This window comes from Podarcis bocagei, assembly GCF_964188305.1.
Source record: "Podarcis bocagei genome assembly, chromosome: 5".
NCBI classification, from domain to species: domain Eukaryota; kingdom Metazoa; phylum Chordata; class Lepidosauria; order Squamata; family Lacertidae; genus Podarcis; species Podarcis bocagei.
Window position 1 is genome coordinate 101,253,819 of NC_138129.1, and position 16,975 is coordinate 101,270,793.

The window sequence follows — 16,975 nt, forward strand, 5'->3', positions numbered from 1 at the left end:
GGAGATGGGTTAGATGTAAAGGGAAGGTCAAACCTTTCCCTTAAAGATGCCCTCTTTCTTAGGTCCTTGTTTCAGCTTTATTATGTAGACGTTTTCCAGTTGGGGTTTTTTCTGGTCTGGTAACTAAACAGAGAATCAAGATATTGGACCCTAATGTTGCATTTGAACAAGGTTCAAACTAAGGCACACACTGCATGCTATGGGAAGAATTGAGGGCTCCACCAATCTGTGCCTTGCGCTGCATCTCTTTGGTAACATGTAGTTGAAATGAAGCTTGATATCATCATGTTATTTCCCTGCTCCTCTGCTCCAGTTTAGCCACTTGAGGTGGGTAGAGGTAGAGGGACCCCTGACCATTAGTCATGGCCGACTCTGGGGTTGCGGCGCTCATCTCGCTTTACTGGCCGAGGGAACCGGCGTGCAGCTTCCGGGTCATGTAGGAACTGCTAATATTTTGACACTGTATTGTATGCATTTTTCAAGTACATCTTACTTGAAGATCCAGGTTAGCATGTCCTTATTCAGGATGAGGGACACCTTTGATTTGGTTTGCATTTTAAGGCAAACCTCTCTACTGTCTAAAACAATACACGAACTGAAATGCAGACATCCTTTGAAATTTGCACCTTTGAATTTTGCAGTGCATGTGAAGGGGTTTCAGCTGGTTGCTCCAGGTCAACTGCATGGCTCTCACCAGCCACTCTTGAGTTCCTATACCAATAATGTAGGAACTGTCTCCACCCCCATTGTTCTACCCGGACACTGAGGTCCAGCACTGAGGGCCTTCTGAAGGTTCCCTCACTGCGAGAAGCCAAGTTACAGGGAACCAGGCAGAGGGCCTTCTCAGTAGTGGCGCCCGCCCTGTGGAACACCCTCCCACCAGATGTCAGAGAGAACAACTACTACCAGACTTTTAGACGACATCTGAAGGCAGCCCTGTTTAGGGAAGCTTTTAATGTTTGATGCATTACTGTATTTTAATATTTTGTTGGAAGCTGCCCAGAGTGGCTGGGGATACCCAGCCAGATGGGTGGGGTATAAATAAATTATTATTATTATTATTATTATTATTATTATTATTATTATTATTATTAATTCAACTTTTCTGAAACACATGAATCTGACCTTTGGAGAGTTTGTAGGTAACCCAATTTTAACTTACCCAAAATGTCGGGGGAAGTGGGAAACTTTGATAATAATATTTTTGATAATAACATAACAAAAATGCTTTATATTACAGGGAATTGATTTGCATGCGCATTCACACACATATGGTAAAGCTGCATACATAACTGTATATATTGGGAAGAACTCAGTCTAAAATTCTTAAGACTTTTCATAAGGATTCTTTTAAAAAACCACAAATTGATGTGGAAATGTGGAGAACCAGACTTAGAACTGGAAAAAGTAGAACCCAAAAGAAACTGAAAATTGACAGAAAAATCACTTTTATGTGCCTGGAGCAGCAGAGCACAGGAAAGTAGTGTGGGGACTCACCCCGCCCTCCTTACGGTGAGAGCCCCCTGCCTACTGCACAGTGCTGGCTGGGGAGCTGAGAGGCCTCCAACTGTCAGGCTTGAGGAATCCTCTCCCTCCCTCAAGTGGCACACAGGCAGGGAGGAAAGAAGAAAGTTCTTACGTATGATTTGTTCCGTCACCTTGGTAACAGACAAAGAATTCCAGTCATTCCTCATAATTCCGCTTGCATTGAACTCCTCCCCCTTCTCCCTCTGGCAACAGCATTTACCTCTACGGCGCCTGTCAGGGGACAATTGCTGTTGAGCCCTTTGTTCTTGGACTCTTAACAAACGCCACATTTTAGGAGAAGGGGGGTCAGTGACTCTGTCCAGAGATGGATCAGCTGCCTGCCATCTCTCCCCTCCCCCTTCTCCTAACTGCATAACTCTGCTGTTGTTTGTATCTGAGCTGTAATCCTCCTCCTCTCAGTCCTGCTGTAACTGGAGACGGCCTTCTTCCTCTTCCCCATCCTCCTCCTCTTCAGACCAGTCCCTGACACCAACTGTCTTGCCTCCAGCAGCCATGTCCTATACATTGTCATACATCTTAAATATGCTGATGACAACATTGTGTGTGCACACTCAGAGGATGATCTCCAAACCATCCTAAATATATTCGCAGAAGCTTACGAAGAGCTTGGCCTATCGCTCAACATTCAAAAAACCAAAGTGCTGCACCAACAGACACAAAACAATCCCTCTGCAGCGACACAAATCCAACTTAATAATGCAACATTAGAAAATATCAATCGTTTTTCTTAGGCAGTTATCTTTCCACAAGCCTGAGCTCTGTGAATGCAGCTTTCTCCTGATTGGAGCGTCGAGTGTTGAGGATTGGGACATTCGCAGGAAAACCAAATTGCTTGTTTACAAAGCTATTGTAGTACCAACTTTACTCTACGTTTGTGAAACATGTACCACTTATAAATGCCATCTCCAACTCCTCAAAAGATTCCATCAACGGTGTCTTCGAAAAAATTACATGTCACTTAGGAAGGCAGGCGAACTATTGCCAGTGTACTGGAAGAAGCAAAGATCACCACTATTGAAGCAGTGATTCTTCATCTTTGTTGGACTGGTCATGTTGTTCAGATGCCTGATTATCATCTTCCAAAGCAACTACTCTATTCCCAGCTTAAAAATTGTAAGTGTAATGCTGGTCGACAACAAAAGAGGTTTAAAGATGTTCTCAAGGCGAATATTAAAAAATGTAGTATAAACACTGACAACTAGAAAACACTGACCTGTGAGTGCTCCAATTGGCAAGCAGCCTTTACTAAAGGCGTCATGGACTTTGAAGAGGCCCAAACTCAAGACAAAAGGGAGAAATGAGCTAAGAGGAAGACAGGTTTGGCAGATCCTCAGTGTTGATCAACTCACACCCAGAAACCTATGTCCCCACTGTGGAAGGACATGTGGATCCAGAATTGGCCTCCACAGTCACCTATGGTCACACCATTAAGACCGCATTAATGGAAGACAATCTTACTGAGCTATGAGTGATCACCAGAGAAGAAGAAGACCACACAAAGAAGACCACACTCTTTGTGTGTCTCAGGTTCTGTCAGGGAGGATTCTGAGGAGCAATGGGCAGAAGAGGCAGAACAGGGAGCGGAGAGCAGTCAGGGAGAACAGGGGCTCAGAGATGCTGGAGAGCCCTGCAACCACCCAGAGGCTGGGGAAGGAAGCTCAGAGCCAGGAAGGGATTCGGATTCAACACAAGTTAAGAATTATAGGCCTATTTCACTACTGAATACAGATTACAAGATATATGCAGGGATTCTAGCGAATAGAATGAAAAAGATCTTACAAGAAATTATACATGAAGATCAAGCAGGTTTTCTTCCTGGCAGACAGTTGAGAAATAACATAAGAAACATAATAAATATTTTGGAATATCTGTCTGCCAGGAATGAAAAGCAAGCTATCTTAATGTTTGTGGATGCAGAGAAGGCCTTTGATAACATTGCTTGGGATTTTATGCTCAGGAATTTAGAATGTATGGATGTGGGAAAGGAATTCTTTAATGGGATTAAAGATATATATACAGAGCAAAAAGCAAAATTGATTGTCAACAATGTTGTTATGGAAGATATCAAAATAACAAAAGGAACTAGACAGGGATGTCCACTTTCACGATTGTTATTTATAACAGTCCTGGAGGTCCTTCTGAGGGCGATTAGACAAAATAATTTAATAAAAGGGATGACAGTTGGCCAGAATGAATATAAAGTGAAAGCCTTTGCAGATGATCTGGTAATAACAATTGAAGAACCAGCAGAAGGTGTAATAGAAGTATTGAAGGAGATGGAGCAATTTGGAATGGTAGCAGGGTTTAGACTAAATAAAAAGAAAACCAAATAATAGCGAAAAATATGGACCAAAGTATGATTGAATTAATGCAACAAAAAACAGAGATAGATGTGGTGAAAAAGGTAAAATATTTGGGAATTTGGCTAGCTCCCAAAAACATTGACTCATTTCAAAATTATATTCCGGTGTGGAACGAAATAAGGAAAGACCTGGAAGTATGGGGCAGACTGAAACTATCCTTTTGGGGTAGAATTTCTTCTATAAAGATGAGCGTCCTTCCTAAGATGTTATTTTTGTTTCAGACTATCCCCATAATAAAGGGGGTATCAATCTTTACAGAGTGGCAAAGAGTGATATCTAGGTATATCTGTCAGGGCAAGAAGCCGAGAATTAAATTTAAGTTATTAACAGATGTGACGGAAAGATGAGGCTTCGCCCTGCCAGATTTGAAATTGTACTATGAAGCAGCCTGTCTCTGTTGGTTGAAAGAATGGATAAAATTAGAAAGTAAGGAATTATTAGACCTTGAAGGTTTTGATAATAGATTTGGATGGCACGCGTATTTATGGTGTGAGAAGAAGAAAATACACAAAGGGTTTGGGAGCCACATATTCCGAGGTCCATTAATAGAAGTATGGGATAGGTATAAAAACCTATTAGAACCAAGAGTTCCGCATTGGTTATCTCCGTTAGAGATTATGTCTGTGAAGAAAGTAAATATGAGAAGTAATTGGATTACATATGGAGACTTAATAAGGAGGTAAATGGAAGATAAAACCATATGAACAAGTTAAGGATCATGTTTATGATTGGTTGCACTATTTTCAGGTTAATGAAATGTTTAAAAAAGATATCAAAGAAAATGGGTATATGGAAAAAGATTCAAAGTTTCAACAGATATAATAAACAATTATTGTAAATTTTTGTCAAAAATGTATAAGATATTGTTAGATTGGTATACGAAAGATGAAGAAGTTAAAACGGTAATGATACAATGGGCCAGAGATTTTGGATATAATATACAATTTGATGATTGGGGAAAATTATGGAAGGAAAACTTAAGATTTACTGCATGTACGGCGTTAAAAGAAAATATGAAAATGTTTTATAGATGGTATATTACACCGGTAAAATTAGCAAAAATGTATAAAACCTGTAATAAATGTTGGAAATGTAAAGAAAAAGAAGGAACATTTTATCATATGTGGTGGGAGTGTAAGAAAGTGAAGAGCTTCTGGGAGATGATATATAATGAGATGAAAAAAATGTTGAAGTATACATTTGTTAAGAAACCAGAAGCCCTACTTTTAGGCATTACAGGAAAGGAAATAAGAAGGAAGGATTATAAACTTTTTCAATACGGTTACAGCAGCAAGAATTATACTGGCCCAGAAGTGGAAACAAGAGGAAATACCGATGAAAGAGGAATGGAGGATGAAATTAACAGACTATGCAGAACTGGACAAGTTAACAGGGAAAGTTAGATATCTTCGAGACCAAGAAGCACTCTAAAAACTGAGGTATATTGTTAAATGAAAATGGATGATTGGAGGGGGGACTAATGGCAATAGAGAACAGAAGAAATGCGTAAGCAAGAGTTAAATATGGATGATTGTCAGAGAAGTTGAAGGAAGTACAAAAGTATGGAATTTGTGAAAATTTGGATCAAAATTGTATATTTATGTTAAAAATTAATAAAAAGCATAAAAAGGAAGCTCAGAGTCAGGAAGGGAGGGGGCTTTCAAATCAGCACAGACAAGGAGGGAAATGAAACGTAAGGATCAAAGATGTCTCGTGCTATTCCCATGCCTACTTTGTTGGCATGGGAATCGTAGGAAACCACTCCCCGAATCTGACTCAACGGGTTTGGAGGCTTAATTCTGAACTGTAGCTGTTCTTGTATATATGTAATATAAACTGTAAATACCGCGCTGTGGTAGCGTTACTGTGCTGGAGTGTCACTGCGAAGGGGAAACACCACCTTTACAGGTTCAGATGTAGCCTGAATACTGTCAGCTGATCCCACAAGCCAATCAGTACCCACTATGTTTGGCCATATGACCATCTAAGCCAGCTCTTCCGTCAGTCTGCCCGCTCTGGAACATGTCCACCAACCTGCCCACCTTTCCCAGATGAACTACCTCTGACCCTTTCGGATCACGGACCACCAGGGGTGGAAGTTGAATCCGAAGAGCAGCCTGTGTCTGAGCTTGACTGAAGTCTAGCCTTACCATGTGACTTGGTCTCTCCATCTCCTGCTTTTTACAAAAATAGAACAGACGTGGGACTACAGTATGTGTCTGCTGCTGTCACTTCTGGTTTGATTTTTAGACACATCCCTGCCTCCACTCTGGCTTTTCCTGACTGACCCCTCTTTATTTCCCTTCCTAGTTATGACCTGTTTAATTGGATTATAAGCCTCTGGATGGGACCCGTTTTATTTTTTAAATCATTGTTTGGTGCCAAGGGTTTTAGCACTTCATAAACAAAAAGGAATAATTGTAACGTGATTATTTCCCTGATGCGCCTGTGTTTCTGGACAGCTAGATGGCTCAACACTCTGACTATTAACTTCAAATTATTATCATTAGTATTAGTATTTAGACCCTGCCTTTTCCCATGGCTTACAGATAAAAACAAAAATCGCTCAACACATTTACAAGGGCCTATATACTATATATGCATGTCAAAGGCACAAATCCCTTTGCCTTAGAGAAATGAATATTTCCATGATATTATCATTATTGCCAGGAGCTATAAAGAAAGAAAACAATTGCAGTTCCTATTCTGAAAATGTGATGCTTTTCTGCAATTTAACCTTGAATGTGCCCAAGAATAGGACTTTGGACCATGCCGAATCTTGCCCTCCCACACCCTGTAACTGCTTTGCCCCTCTCCCACACCTCCTGATATCTAAAATGGTGCTCCATGGTTTGCCCTCCCTGCAGCTCATGGCCTGGTATTGTTCTTCACTTGATGCTTTCCCCCTTCTGTAATCCTGTATTTACAATTAGCTATTCTGCTCACTTATTTGGTAATCCTTGACAGTGTATGAACTACATATACGGTTCAGTTCTTTCCCTTCTGCCTATCAAATTCTGTTCATTTCCAAGGATTAAATCCTATAATTATTTGGGCAAACTGTATAAGAAAATCAGACGAGCGCCATATCCCCAGGCACTCTCTTGTTTGGATTTTCCATGACTGATGTTTGCTTCATTTGCTGTGATCCTGATTTCCCTGGATATCAGTATCACACCCTTTTGCATTAATTTACTCACTCACTGAAGAAGCCGTCTCAGATGCTGCTTTCATCTATCTCACTCATTCTCTTTGTTTGGATCCAATTTTCACTTTGGAATAGAATGTTTGAAATGGTTCTCCTTACCTAGTCACCAGTTCTCTTGTACATGCATTACAAAAGTGAATAGTCGTATCCAGGGAAATTCACAATATAATATTCTAGTCCTTATTGAATCTCTCTCTCTCTCTTTGGCACACTGATCAGTTCAGAAGTGTGGTGTAATCTCTGGCTTTAATTCAACCACTGTTCTTTATCTAAGAAAAACATTGTTGTTTTGTTTTCTAATTTGTAAATGGAGGTTAGTATGAGGCTTGGGATTGCTACCGTGGAGGGGCGAGGGAGGTATGGCGGTGGGGGCAGATGTTATAGGCGAAGGGGATTGAGATACGGATATGCTTGTACCCCTTCCAATCTGCGCCCCATCCCGAGAGACGAGGGTAGGGTGAGCAAGGATTACTCACCTCCTTCACTGGTGTTGTGCAATGCCAGGTCTATAGGCAACAAAACCGCTACCCTGCGAGATTTCTTTACCTCGCAGGGGGTCGACCTGGCTTGTGTGACGGAGACCTGGGTGCGCGAAGGGGTAACTGTTACCTTACGAGAGATGGTGCCCCCGGGTTTCTCCGTCCTCCACCAGTCACGGACTGTGGGCCGGGGGGGAGGGGTGGCAGTATTAATCCGGGAAGATTGTTCTTTCAGGGCTCTACCATCGCCATCGATCCCCGGCATTGAATGTGTTGGCCTAGTGTGGGGCTCCGAGGAGAGCTTGGCTGTCTGGCTGGTGTATCGGCCACCTAGCGCACCAGCAGCCACCCTGTCAGGCCTGCTGGAGGCGGTGGCCGGCTGGGCCTTGGAGTTCCCTAACCTATTGGTATTGGGAGACTTCAACTTCCACGCTGATGCCACTCCCTCCTCACAGGCTCTGGACCTGGTGTCTTCCATGGCGACACTAGGGCTCTCCCAGTTTGTTTCGGGCCCCACACATCAAGCAGGCCACACGCTGGATTTGATCTTTGGCGCCGGTATAGATGTGATCATGTCTCCTTCGATGAAGGTGCCATGGTCTGATCACTACGCTCTGAAAGCCAGGATTGACTTTCCACCCCCACCCTGCTTAGGTGGCGAGCCGATTTGGGCTCGCCCGCAGAGGCTGATGGACCCTGATAGATTCCGTCAAGCCTTGCGGGACCTTGCTCCCCTTGGCGACTCATTGACTGAGCTTGTTGAGGGCTGGAATACCCAGCTCCTGGCAGCCATCGATGAGATCGCACCTAAGCGCCCTCTGCGACCCCGCAGAAACCGGGCTCCCTGGTTTACTGAGGAGCTTCGGAAAATGAAGCGGGACCTCAGACGGCTAGAGCGAGTATGGCGGGGTGCCCGTGACGGAGCCTCAAGAACATCTTATAGGGTTTTTATGAAAACCTATGAGATGGCAGTGAAGGCCGCTAAGAAGTCTTACTTCTCGGCCTCCATTGCATCCGCTAGCTCTCGCCCGGCGCAATTATTTAGTATAATTCGGTTTTTAACGTCCCTTGAAGGACAGCCAAATTTAAATAACAATCTGACACACAGCTGTGAGGCATTTGCGAGCTTTTTTGCAGAGAAGGTCCTGTTGCTCCGCCATGACCTCCCTGCCAATTTGGATACAATAAAGGAACTGGAGGCCCCTCGACTGTCCTCGGGTCCAGTATTGGACCACTTTGACCGGATATCTCCAGCCGATGTGGACAGATTCCTCCAAGCTGGAAAGCCCACCACCTGTCCTCTTGACCCGTGCCCGTCATGGCTGATTAGAGCGTGTCCAGACGAGGTGCGGGCCCCCCTGGGGGATATCATCAATTTGTCCCTTGGCACCGGGATATTCCCAGGGGAACTGAAGGAGGCAGTGGTGCGTCCGCTCTGAAAGAAAACATCATTAGATCCCTCAGATCTATCCAATTACCGCCCGGTCTCGAATCTTCCATTCCTGGGTAAGGTGATTGAGAGAGCGGTTGCTGAACAGCTTGGTAGGTTTCTGGATGAAACATCTGCTTTGGATCCATTCCAGTCCGGCTTCCGCACTGGTCATGGGACCGAGACGGCTCTGGTCGCCTTAACAGATGATCTCCGTAGGCAGCTGGATCGAGGCGGGTCGGGGCTGCTGATTTTTCTAGATCTGTCAGCAGCCTTTGACATGGTCGATCATGAACTCCTGGACCACCGCCTTGCCGACGTGGGGATCCAGGGCACAGTCCTTCAATGGCTGCGCTCGTTTCTCTCTGGTCGGGGACAGAGGGTGGCGCTTGGGGAGGAATTGTCATCGCACCACTCCTTGGTGTGTGGAGTGCCTCAGGGTGCGATTCTCTCCCCGATGCTTTTTAACATCTTTATGCGCCCCCTCGCCCAGCTTGTCCGGAGTTTTGGGCTGGGTTGCCATCAGTATGCCAATGACACCCAACTCTATCTGTTGATGGATGGCCATCCTGACTCGGCCCCAGACACACTGACCAGATGTCTGGAAGCTGTGGCTGGATGGTTACGTGGGAGCCGGTTGAAGTTAAATCCTTCGAAGACAGAGGTCCTCTGGCTGGGGCGGGACGATATGGGATTGAGGGGGCAACTCCCATCTCTTGTGGGGGTGCAATTAGTGCCAGCACCGTCCGTTAAGAGTTTGGGTGTAATCTTCAATACCTCCCTCTCTATGGAGGCGCAGATTACAGCTATAACAAAGGCGGCATTTTTTCATCTCCGCCAAGCTAATCAGTTGGCCCCTTATCTCTCTCGCCCTGACCTAGCCACTGTGATCCACGCAACAGTCACCTCCAGACTGGATTATTGTAACTCGCTCTACGTGGGGCTGCCCTTGAGACTGACCCAGAAACTCCAGCGGGTGCAGAATGCCGCGGCGAGACTCCTTATGGGGTCTTCGCTGTGAGATCACATTCACCCGGTACTATACCAGCTGCACTGGCTCCCGGTGGAGTACAGGATCAGGTTTAAGGTGCTGGTTTTAACCTTTAAAGCCCTATACGGCCTAGGACCCTCGTACCTACGGGACCGCCTCTCCTGGTATGCCCCACAGAGAAACCTACGGTCTGCAAATAATAACATCCTCAAGGTCCCAGGCCTCAGAGAGGTTAGGCTGGCCTCAACTAGAGCCAGGGCCTTCTCGGCTGTGGCTCCAATCTGGTGGAATGCTCTGTCACAAGAGACTAGGGCCCTGCGGGACCTGACATCTTTCCACAGGGCCTGCAAGACAGAGTTTTTCCGCCAGGCCTTTGGTCAGGGCGCAGCCTGACTCCCTCCTCTGGCAACCTGCACAGAATTTTGCTTAATTGGTTGCCATCAATTTGATTTAATTAATTTTTATAATGAAATATTTTTAGATTGTGTAACTATTTTACTGTTTGATTATTTGATTGTTGTTAGCCGCCCTGTGCCCGGCTTCGGCTGGGGAGGGCGGGATATAAATAAAATTTATTATTATTATTATTATTATTATTATTATTATTATTATTATTATTTCTAGATGTGTGTGTCTGTGTTTGGTGGCAATGTCTTCTGGGTAACTTAAGTGTGTGTGTGTGTGTGTGTGTGTGTGTGTGTGTGTGTGTGTGTGTAATGAATTATTATCTGAATGTCCATATGATAATCAGTGGGCCCATTATCCCAGAACGGTGCTCTTTCTTCAGGTGATAACTAAAGTCCAAGGAAGCAAGGCTGCATGAGGTGCATGGAAGCCAATGCTTCTTGGCAAAAGGTTTGTCAAGAGTTTATGCCACTGATAAGCCTACTGGGAAGTTTGCTGTCATTTCTGTTTTGAAGAATTTGCCAAGCTGAAAAACCCATGATTTTTCGATTGACTTGACTTTATTATGTAACCATTGCAAAAAGATACTGAAGAGGATAAAACATATTTTGAGTTTGGATGGTTAGTCATCTTTCTAGAATATGTTGCTTCAATCAAAACATCAGGAGTCAAATGTTGTACTCTTGAGTATTCACTGCCTTCCCACCCACTGAGAGAAGATGGGGAGCTCATGTGCCTCTTCCCTTCCCTTTTCTGTCTTAGCTGTGACCCACATGGCAAGTCACACATCTAACGGGTTGGATAAAGCTGGGTAAAAATAAAATGGAGGCAAAAGGCAGAGGTGACAGGAAGCTAAAGATATTGACTAGGAATTGATGCAACAGTGAAAGTAAGGGACATGTCCTTCAGGACTGAGGACAGCTCCTGGGTAGATAACTTGCTCCAACAACCTCTACAGTTGAGAACTGCAATGATGCTAAACATGCAGTTGTCCCTGAATAATGACTGCTATGTCTCTATCCCCACAAAGCCTCTTCATACGCTAGTAAAATTTACCTGTTTCCTGAAACTTTGGTTTTGTGTATTTTCCTGCTCCACACTACAATGATAAGAATGACTTCAGGACACAGGAATGATCAACTAAACAGGGGAAGAGGGAGGAGCTAAATGTCAAATTGGTAGCGGCCACACTTTTAGTACCATGTCCAGTTTGGCTCATATTGGTATAGACGTGATGAAAGTTTCCTCCTAAACCACTGGGATAAGACAGATTCAGCATGGAAATTTATATTATTAAATGATGCATATAACCTTTTAATGTCTCATTGGAGGCCATATATTCCAGCCTGTGTGGTGTTGTGGTTAAGAGCGGTAGTCTCGTAATCTGGGAAACCGGGTTTGCGTCTCCGCTCCTCCACATGCAGCTGCTGGGTGACCTTGGGCCAGTCACACTTCTCTGAAGTCTCTCAGCCCCACTCACCTCAGAGAGTGTTTGTTGTGGGGAAGGAAGGGAAACGAGAATGTGAACCGCTTTGAGGCTCCTTAAAGGGAGTGAAAGGCAGGATATCAAATCCAAACTCTTCTTCTTCTTTTCAAAGTGAATATGACAAGTAAAACACTACGCATTATATTTCTATAAGGGGCATGTCAGGGAAGATGCCGTTTGAGGGGGCATATTTGGTCCATGCGAATAAACAAACAAACAAACAAACAAACAAACAAACAAACACAACACATTTTTGATTGTCCTGACGCATACAAGATCTGTTCCTAAGATATTTTTTAATTACGATGGACAGCTCTCTAAATCAGAATAATTCATAAACATTCTGAATGATCATAAATCATGGATGCATATGCATGTATATTTGTTTTTAAATAAGTTGTATCATGTGTGATCTTTGATTCCCACCCCCACCACCAACTGGTAGACTAACTGTGGCTACAGACACAACAAACATTTGGATCTTTGCTTCCAGCTTTCCAGCTTTGTATAGGATGTTTATGAAAGTTATAAATCTGGCTGCATATAAGACCAGAAACATCCACATGAGCAGTTCTAAACACATGGATGGATTTCAATCTAGGGGAAAATTACAGGCTTGTGCAAAATATTTAAAAATTTATTATGTATAGCCTGGATGGTTTATATTCTGCTCCTTTTGCTTACTGTCATAGCTAGGGGAGCAATGAGGTTAGAGGGGTAGTAACTTCAGCTAGCATTTAATTTTTAATGGCAGTTCTGTCCAGAAAGATTACTATTGATTGCCAGCACTAGGAAAGAGCCAATTGTTCAAGCAGGGAGAAATAGATCTCCTTGCTATTTATTTCAAGTTAGAGGTAATAAACAGTTGCCCAAGGAATGGCAGCAGCGGAGAGTAACTTGTGTTTAAGCCTAACAATTCATCTTTAAAGAAGGCAGTCAATAAAAGTAAGACTTGATGTGGAGGCTTCAAAAAGTTCTTTGCTCACATAATGATAAATCACTGGGAGGGATTATTTATTTCCTAGCAAACAACCACCACTACCTGCTTCAGAGTTGCTCCTCTCACCTATGCAAGGATTTAAACACTGTTCTTTTAAAACAGTATATTAGACTGTGAGCTAGTGGCTAGTGTAATAATTCCTAGATGCCTTAAGAAGGAAAATATTTACAAATGAAATCATATTTATAGGATTAAATTTAGCCACAGCTCCGGGCAACATAAATAAATAAATAAATAAATAAGAGTGAGGAAATGAGGTATGAGGTCCTTAAATGTTGTTGAACATTTCTAGGAAGGAAAGATGGCTTACACAGATGTGAATAAAGGTGGAAGTTGTAATCCTAAATATATTCACCAGGAGGTTTTCTGTTGTGGCTCGGCTGCAAGGGTCTACAACTCCCCACACATGGCTTTAAAACATCCAGATATCATGATGAAAGTCCGTCACTCTCCTGAACCTTGGACTATGGAGATGTCAGTTCTGCCGCTGATCTCTGACCGAAGGAGAGGACAAAAGAAGAGCCAGTGGGATCAGGCCAGGGGCTCATCTAGTCCAGCCCCCTGTTCTCACAGTGCCAGTCAGATGCCCAGGCAAAGCCCCAAAGCACAGCAGCACTCTCCCCACCTCTGATTCAGAGCTATTCTGCCACTGGCGGAGGAAGAGGGGGGCCGGGGAGTGCACCGCCCCCGGCACCACAATCCCAGTGGGGTGCCATCATGGCTGCCCCCCCCCACGCTGGGCACCACGCCCCCGCAGGACGCGTGCCACACCCCCAGGATGCACGCCATGCCCCCCGGGACGTGCGCCAGCCATGCCCCAGCTGCTCTCTGCTGGAGCCACTGGGTAGAACATCGTCACCATGACTAATTAGCCATTATTAGCTTTATTCTTCATGAATTTCATAGAATCATAGAATCCTAGAGTTGGAAGAGACCACAAGGGCCATCGAGTCCAACCCCCTGCCAAGCAGGAAACACCATCAGAGCACTCCTGACATATGGTTGTCAAGCCTCTGCTTAAAGACCTCCAAAGCAGGAGACTCCACCACACTCCTTGGCAGCAAATTCCACTGTCAAACAGCTCTTACTGTCAGGAAGTTCTTCCTAATGTTTAGGTGGAATCTTCTATCTTGTAGAAAAGAAGATTCCACCTAAACATTTGTGGAATCCTCTTTTAAAAGCCATCCTGGCTGGTGCCTATCTCTACATCTTGTGAGACTGAGTGATGCACTGTGCAAAACGGGCTTTGTTTTTCCTAAAACCAAAAAGGAAGCTTCTCCACAGCAATACGAAAAAAGAGCCGGGTTGTGTGGCACAGCCCAGCCCTGATTAAAACTTCCAGGTCAGGCTTGCTCACAGGACAGGTTGCTTACTTAAAATTTCTGTCTCCCATCAGAAGGAACTGGTTCTGACACCAAGATAATATCCCTTTTTTGATATTCATCCTTTTCTTATTTATTTGAAGGATAGGCATAGATGAGATTCAGAAGACATGAGGCATACATAATTTAAAAGTAATTGGTATGGAAAGACCTACAAAAGGTTTTCTTGTTTGTTTTGTTTTTTTCAAAAGAAACAAGCAGATACTAAGTGTTTGAGTTCATCGTCTTTTTTAGCAGGCTAATCTTTTTTGGTGAGACCCAGGACAGCCAAGTGATACAGCCTGTCAGTAAAGCTGCCATAAAGCAGACTGGCACATCCACCAGCATCAAGGAGTTGACTTTTTGTCCTTAAGGTACTCTCCTCCTATAATTATTGCACAGCTTTAGAAGCCTGTGCAATTTTGCATTCTGCAAACCTCAGCTAAAGTCAGATCAATGGAGTTCAGTGCTTGCAGGAAGACAGAGACTACGTGGGAATGGAAGCAGAGTGTGCCAGATCAGACCCAAATTGCATCTAGTCCAGCGTCCTGTTCTCACAGTAGCCAACCAGATGCCCACGCAAAGCCTGGAAGCAGGTAACACTCTCCCTCCTTGAGCTCTTTAGCAACTGGCATTCAGGGCCATACATAAGTCATCCTGGCTAGTAGCCATGGATACTCCACAAATGTGTTTTATTCTCCTAGAAAACCATTCAAGTTTGTGGCTGTCTCTAAGATGTTATGGTAGCAAATTTCATTGTTTATCTTCTGTCCTTCCAACACACTTGTCCACAAGACCAGGACAGCAGCCCATGCAGCTCCATATAGTGATGGATTTTCGTGGAAGGAAAAGTGAAAGAAGCGGAATGTAGAAAGAATTAGAAATCCTACTTACACTTGAGATGAAAAGAATCTCTTCAATGCACTGGAAAACTTATTTGTTTTGTCACAAACTAGCTCCTCTTGCCTGGACTAGCTATCCTCAAATGGTTGCTCTTCCCAAAGTGCTCAGCCAAGTCATTCAGCAGGGGGACGTGTCACAATGGAGGACATGACACCATTACTTTACCTACCTGGCTTAACAATGGGCATTGTTCCCCTTAATATTCACTTTTCAAATATATCTTTCAGTGGGTTAAGCAGTTTTATTCAATTTATTTAGAAAAGTTCTAGACCCTGCTTCATCTAGCACAGTGCATTTCTGGACAGGACAGGAAACACCATTCATACACACACACTTTTCAACATGGCGGGGTCACCAAGGGAAAACACTTCTGGCCTAGACTGTGGCTGCTATTTCTCAATTAATAGTAAAAATTAACCTCTCTCAAAACCCTGTATTGATCTGTCCAGTATTATGATGGACAGGAGCAGGACTTCACCCTTAGACCTTAGATGAGCCATTAGGAAAGCCAAAAAGAGGGAGCTCCATGCTCCTCCCTCAACTCACTTAGAAGACAAAGAATTTGAAGGAGAGTTTTAGGGTTGGCGGTTGTGTGAACTAAAGGGGGAAAAACAGGGTTGCAGGCTGTTAAAGGCAAGAAAGCTGGGGAGAGGGTCAGAACACGGTGGTAGATTTCTTCCTGAATCTACGGCTGCTGTGAAGCAAGACCCTCTCAGAAATTTAATGCTGTGAACCCCTCCATCTCAGCTGTGAGTCCTGGCCTGGCAGGCAGGCCTCTTCCACCTGGCCTGGGGTGGGCGGGGCCCTGACTGACTGACCAACAGACTGAAACTTTGGAAGCTGAGTTGGGATGCTGTCCCAGTTCTGTTGTCATCGCCCCACCTGTCAAAGATGTTTTAAACTGCTTTAATCTGATTTTAATTATTTTGAATTGTTTTAAACTGTTGTAACTGGTATGTGTTTAAAGTCAAGATTCGTTGTGGGGTGTGCCAGGGAAGAGGGGAGTGGGAGAGAGCAGTGGGTGCCCCAGTCACAGTGGTTCAGGGCAGGGGCAGGTATGGGGTGGGAGTTGGGGTGGGCCATGTGCCAACCCTTCCTCCAACCTGGGGAATTGCAGTTGTCCTCTTAGCCAGCCCTCAGGTCTTTGCCTTTTGTTGTTGAATGCCAGGTCAGCTCAGAGTAATAATAAATAATAATAAAACAGAATAATAAAACAACACAATATCCTTCAAACAAAAATTAGACCGAGAAGCAATAAGGAAGTCTGGCGTGTCCCAACTGACTTGGATAATCAGCTGACAATATCGAAGCTGGCAAGGTCAGCTGACTTTATTCAGGCTGGAAGTGCAGCACAGAAAGGACATCTTTTTCTGCCTCATCTCTGAGGACACCAAGTACTTGGGGCAGAGGAAGTAAGGTGCTACTGGAGACTGGCTGCTGAAGGCCTAGCTCATGCCCCCCCTTGGCACCTTGCAGACCCTACCATGTACTCATTCTATGCTGAGCGACGCCATAAGACAAGCACACCCCCTCCCTCCACCAACGTGTGGCATAAATAATGTGCAACACCCAGCTGCTTCTCCTTGACATCCTCCCTGAGGGGAACCAGGCAGAGGGCCTTATTGGGAGTCACACCTGCCCTATGGAATGCCCTCCCATTAGATGTCAAGGAAAGAAACATCTACCTGACTTTGAGAAGACATCTGTACAGGGAAGTTTTTTATCTTTGAGGTCTTACTCAATGTTTGAGGTCTTACTATTTTGCTGGGAGCTGCCCAGAGCGGCTGGGGCAGCCCAATCAG

General features: G+C 44.3%; 1 long non-coding RNA gene across 2 annotated transcripts; it reads right to left on the reverse strand.

Annotated features, from left to right (window-relative positions):
* Positions 1-10,732: 10,732 nt before the first annotated feature.
* Positions 10,733-15,922, reverse strand: LOC308586622. 2 transcript variants are annotated; one of them, XR_014007969.1, is made up of 3 exons: positions 15,161-15,922; positions 13,220-13,403; positions 10,733-11,230 (listed from the first exon to the last, which is right to left on the reverse strand). It is a non-coding gene; the product is annotated as an uncharacterized lncRNA (long non-coding RNA). The 2 variants fall into 2 exon arrangements; XR_014007970.1 differs by having other exon boundaries at positions 10,735-11,230; positions 13,265-13,403.
* Between the last annotated feature and the right edge of the window lie 1,053 nt (positions 15,923-16,975).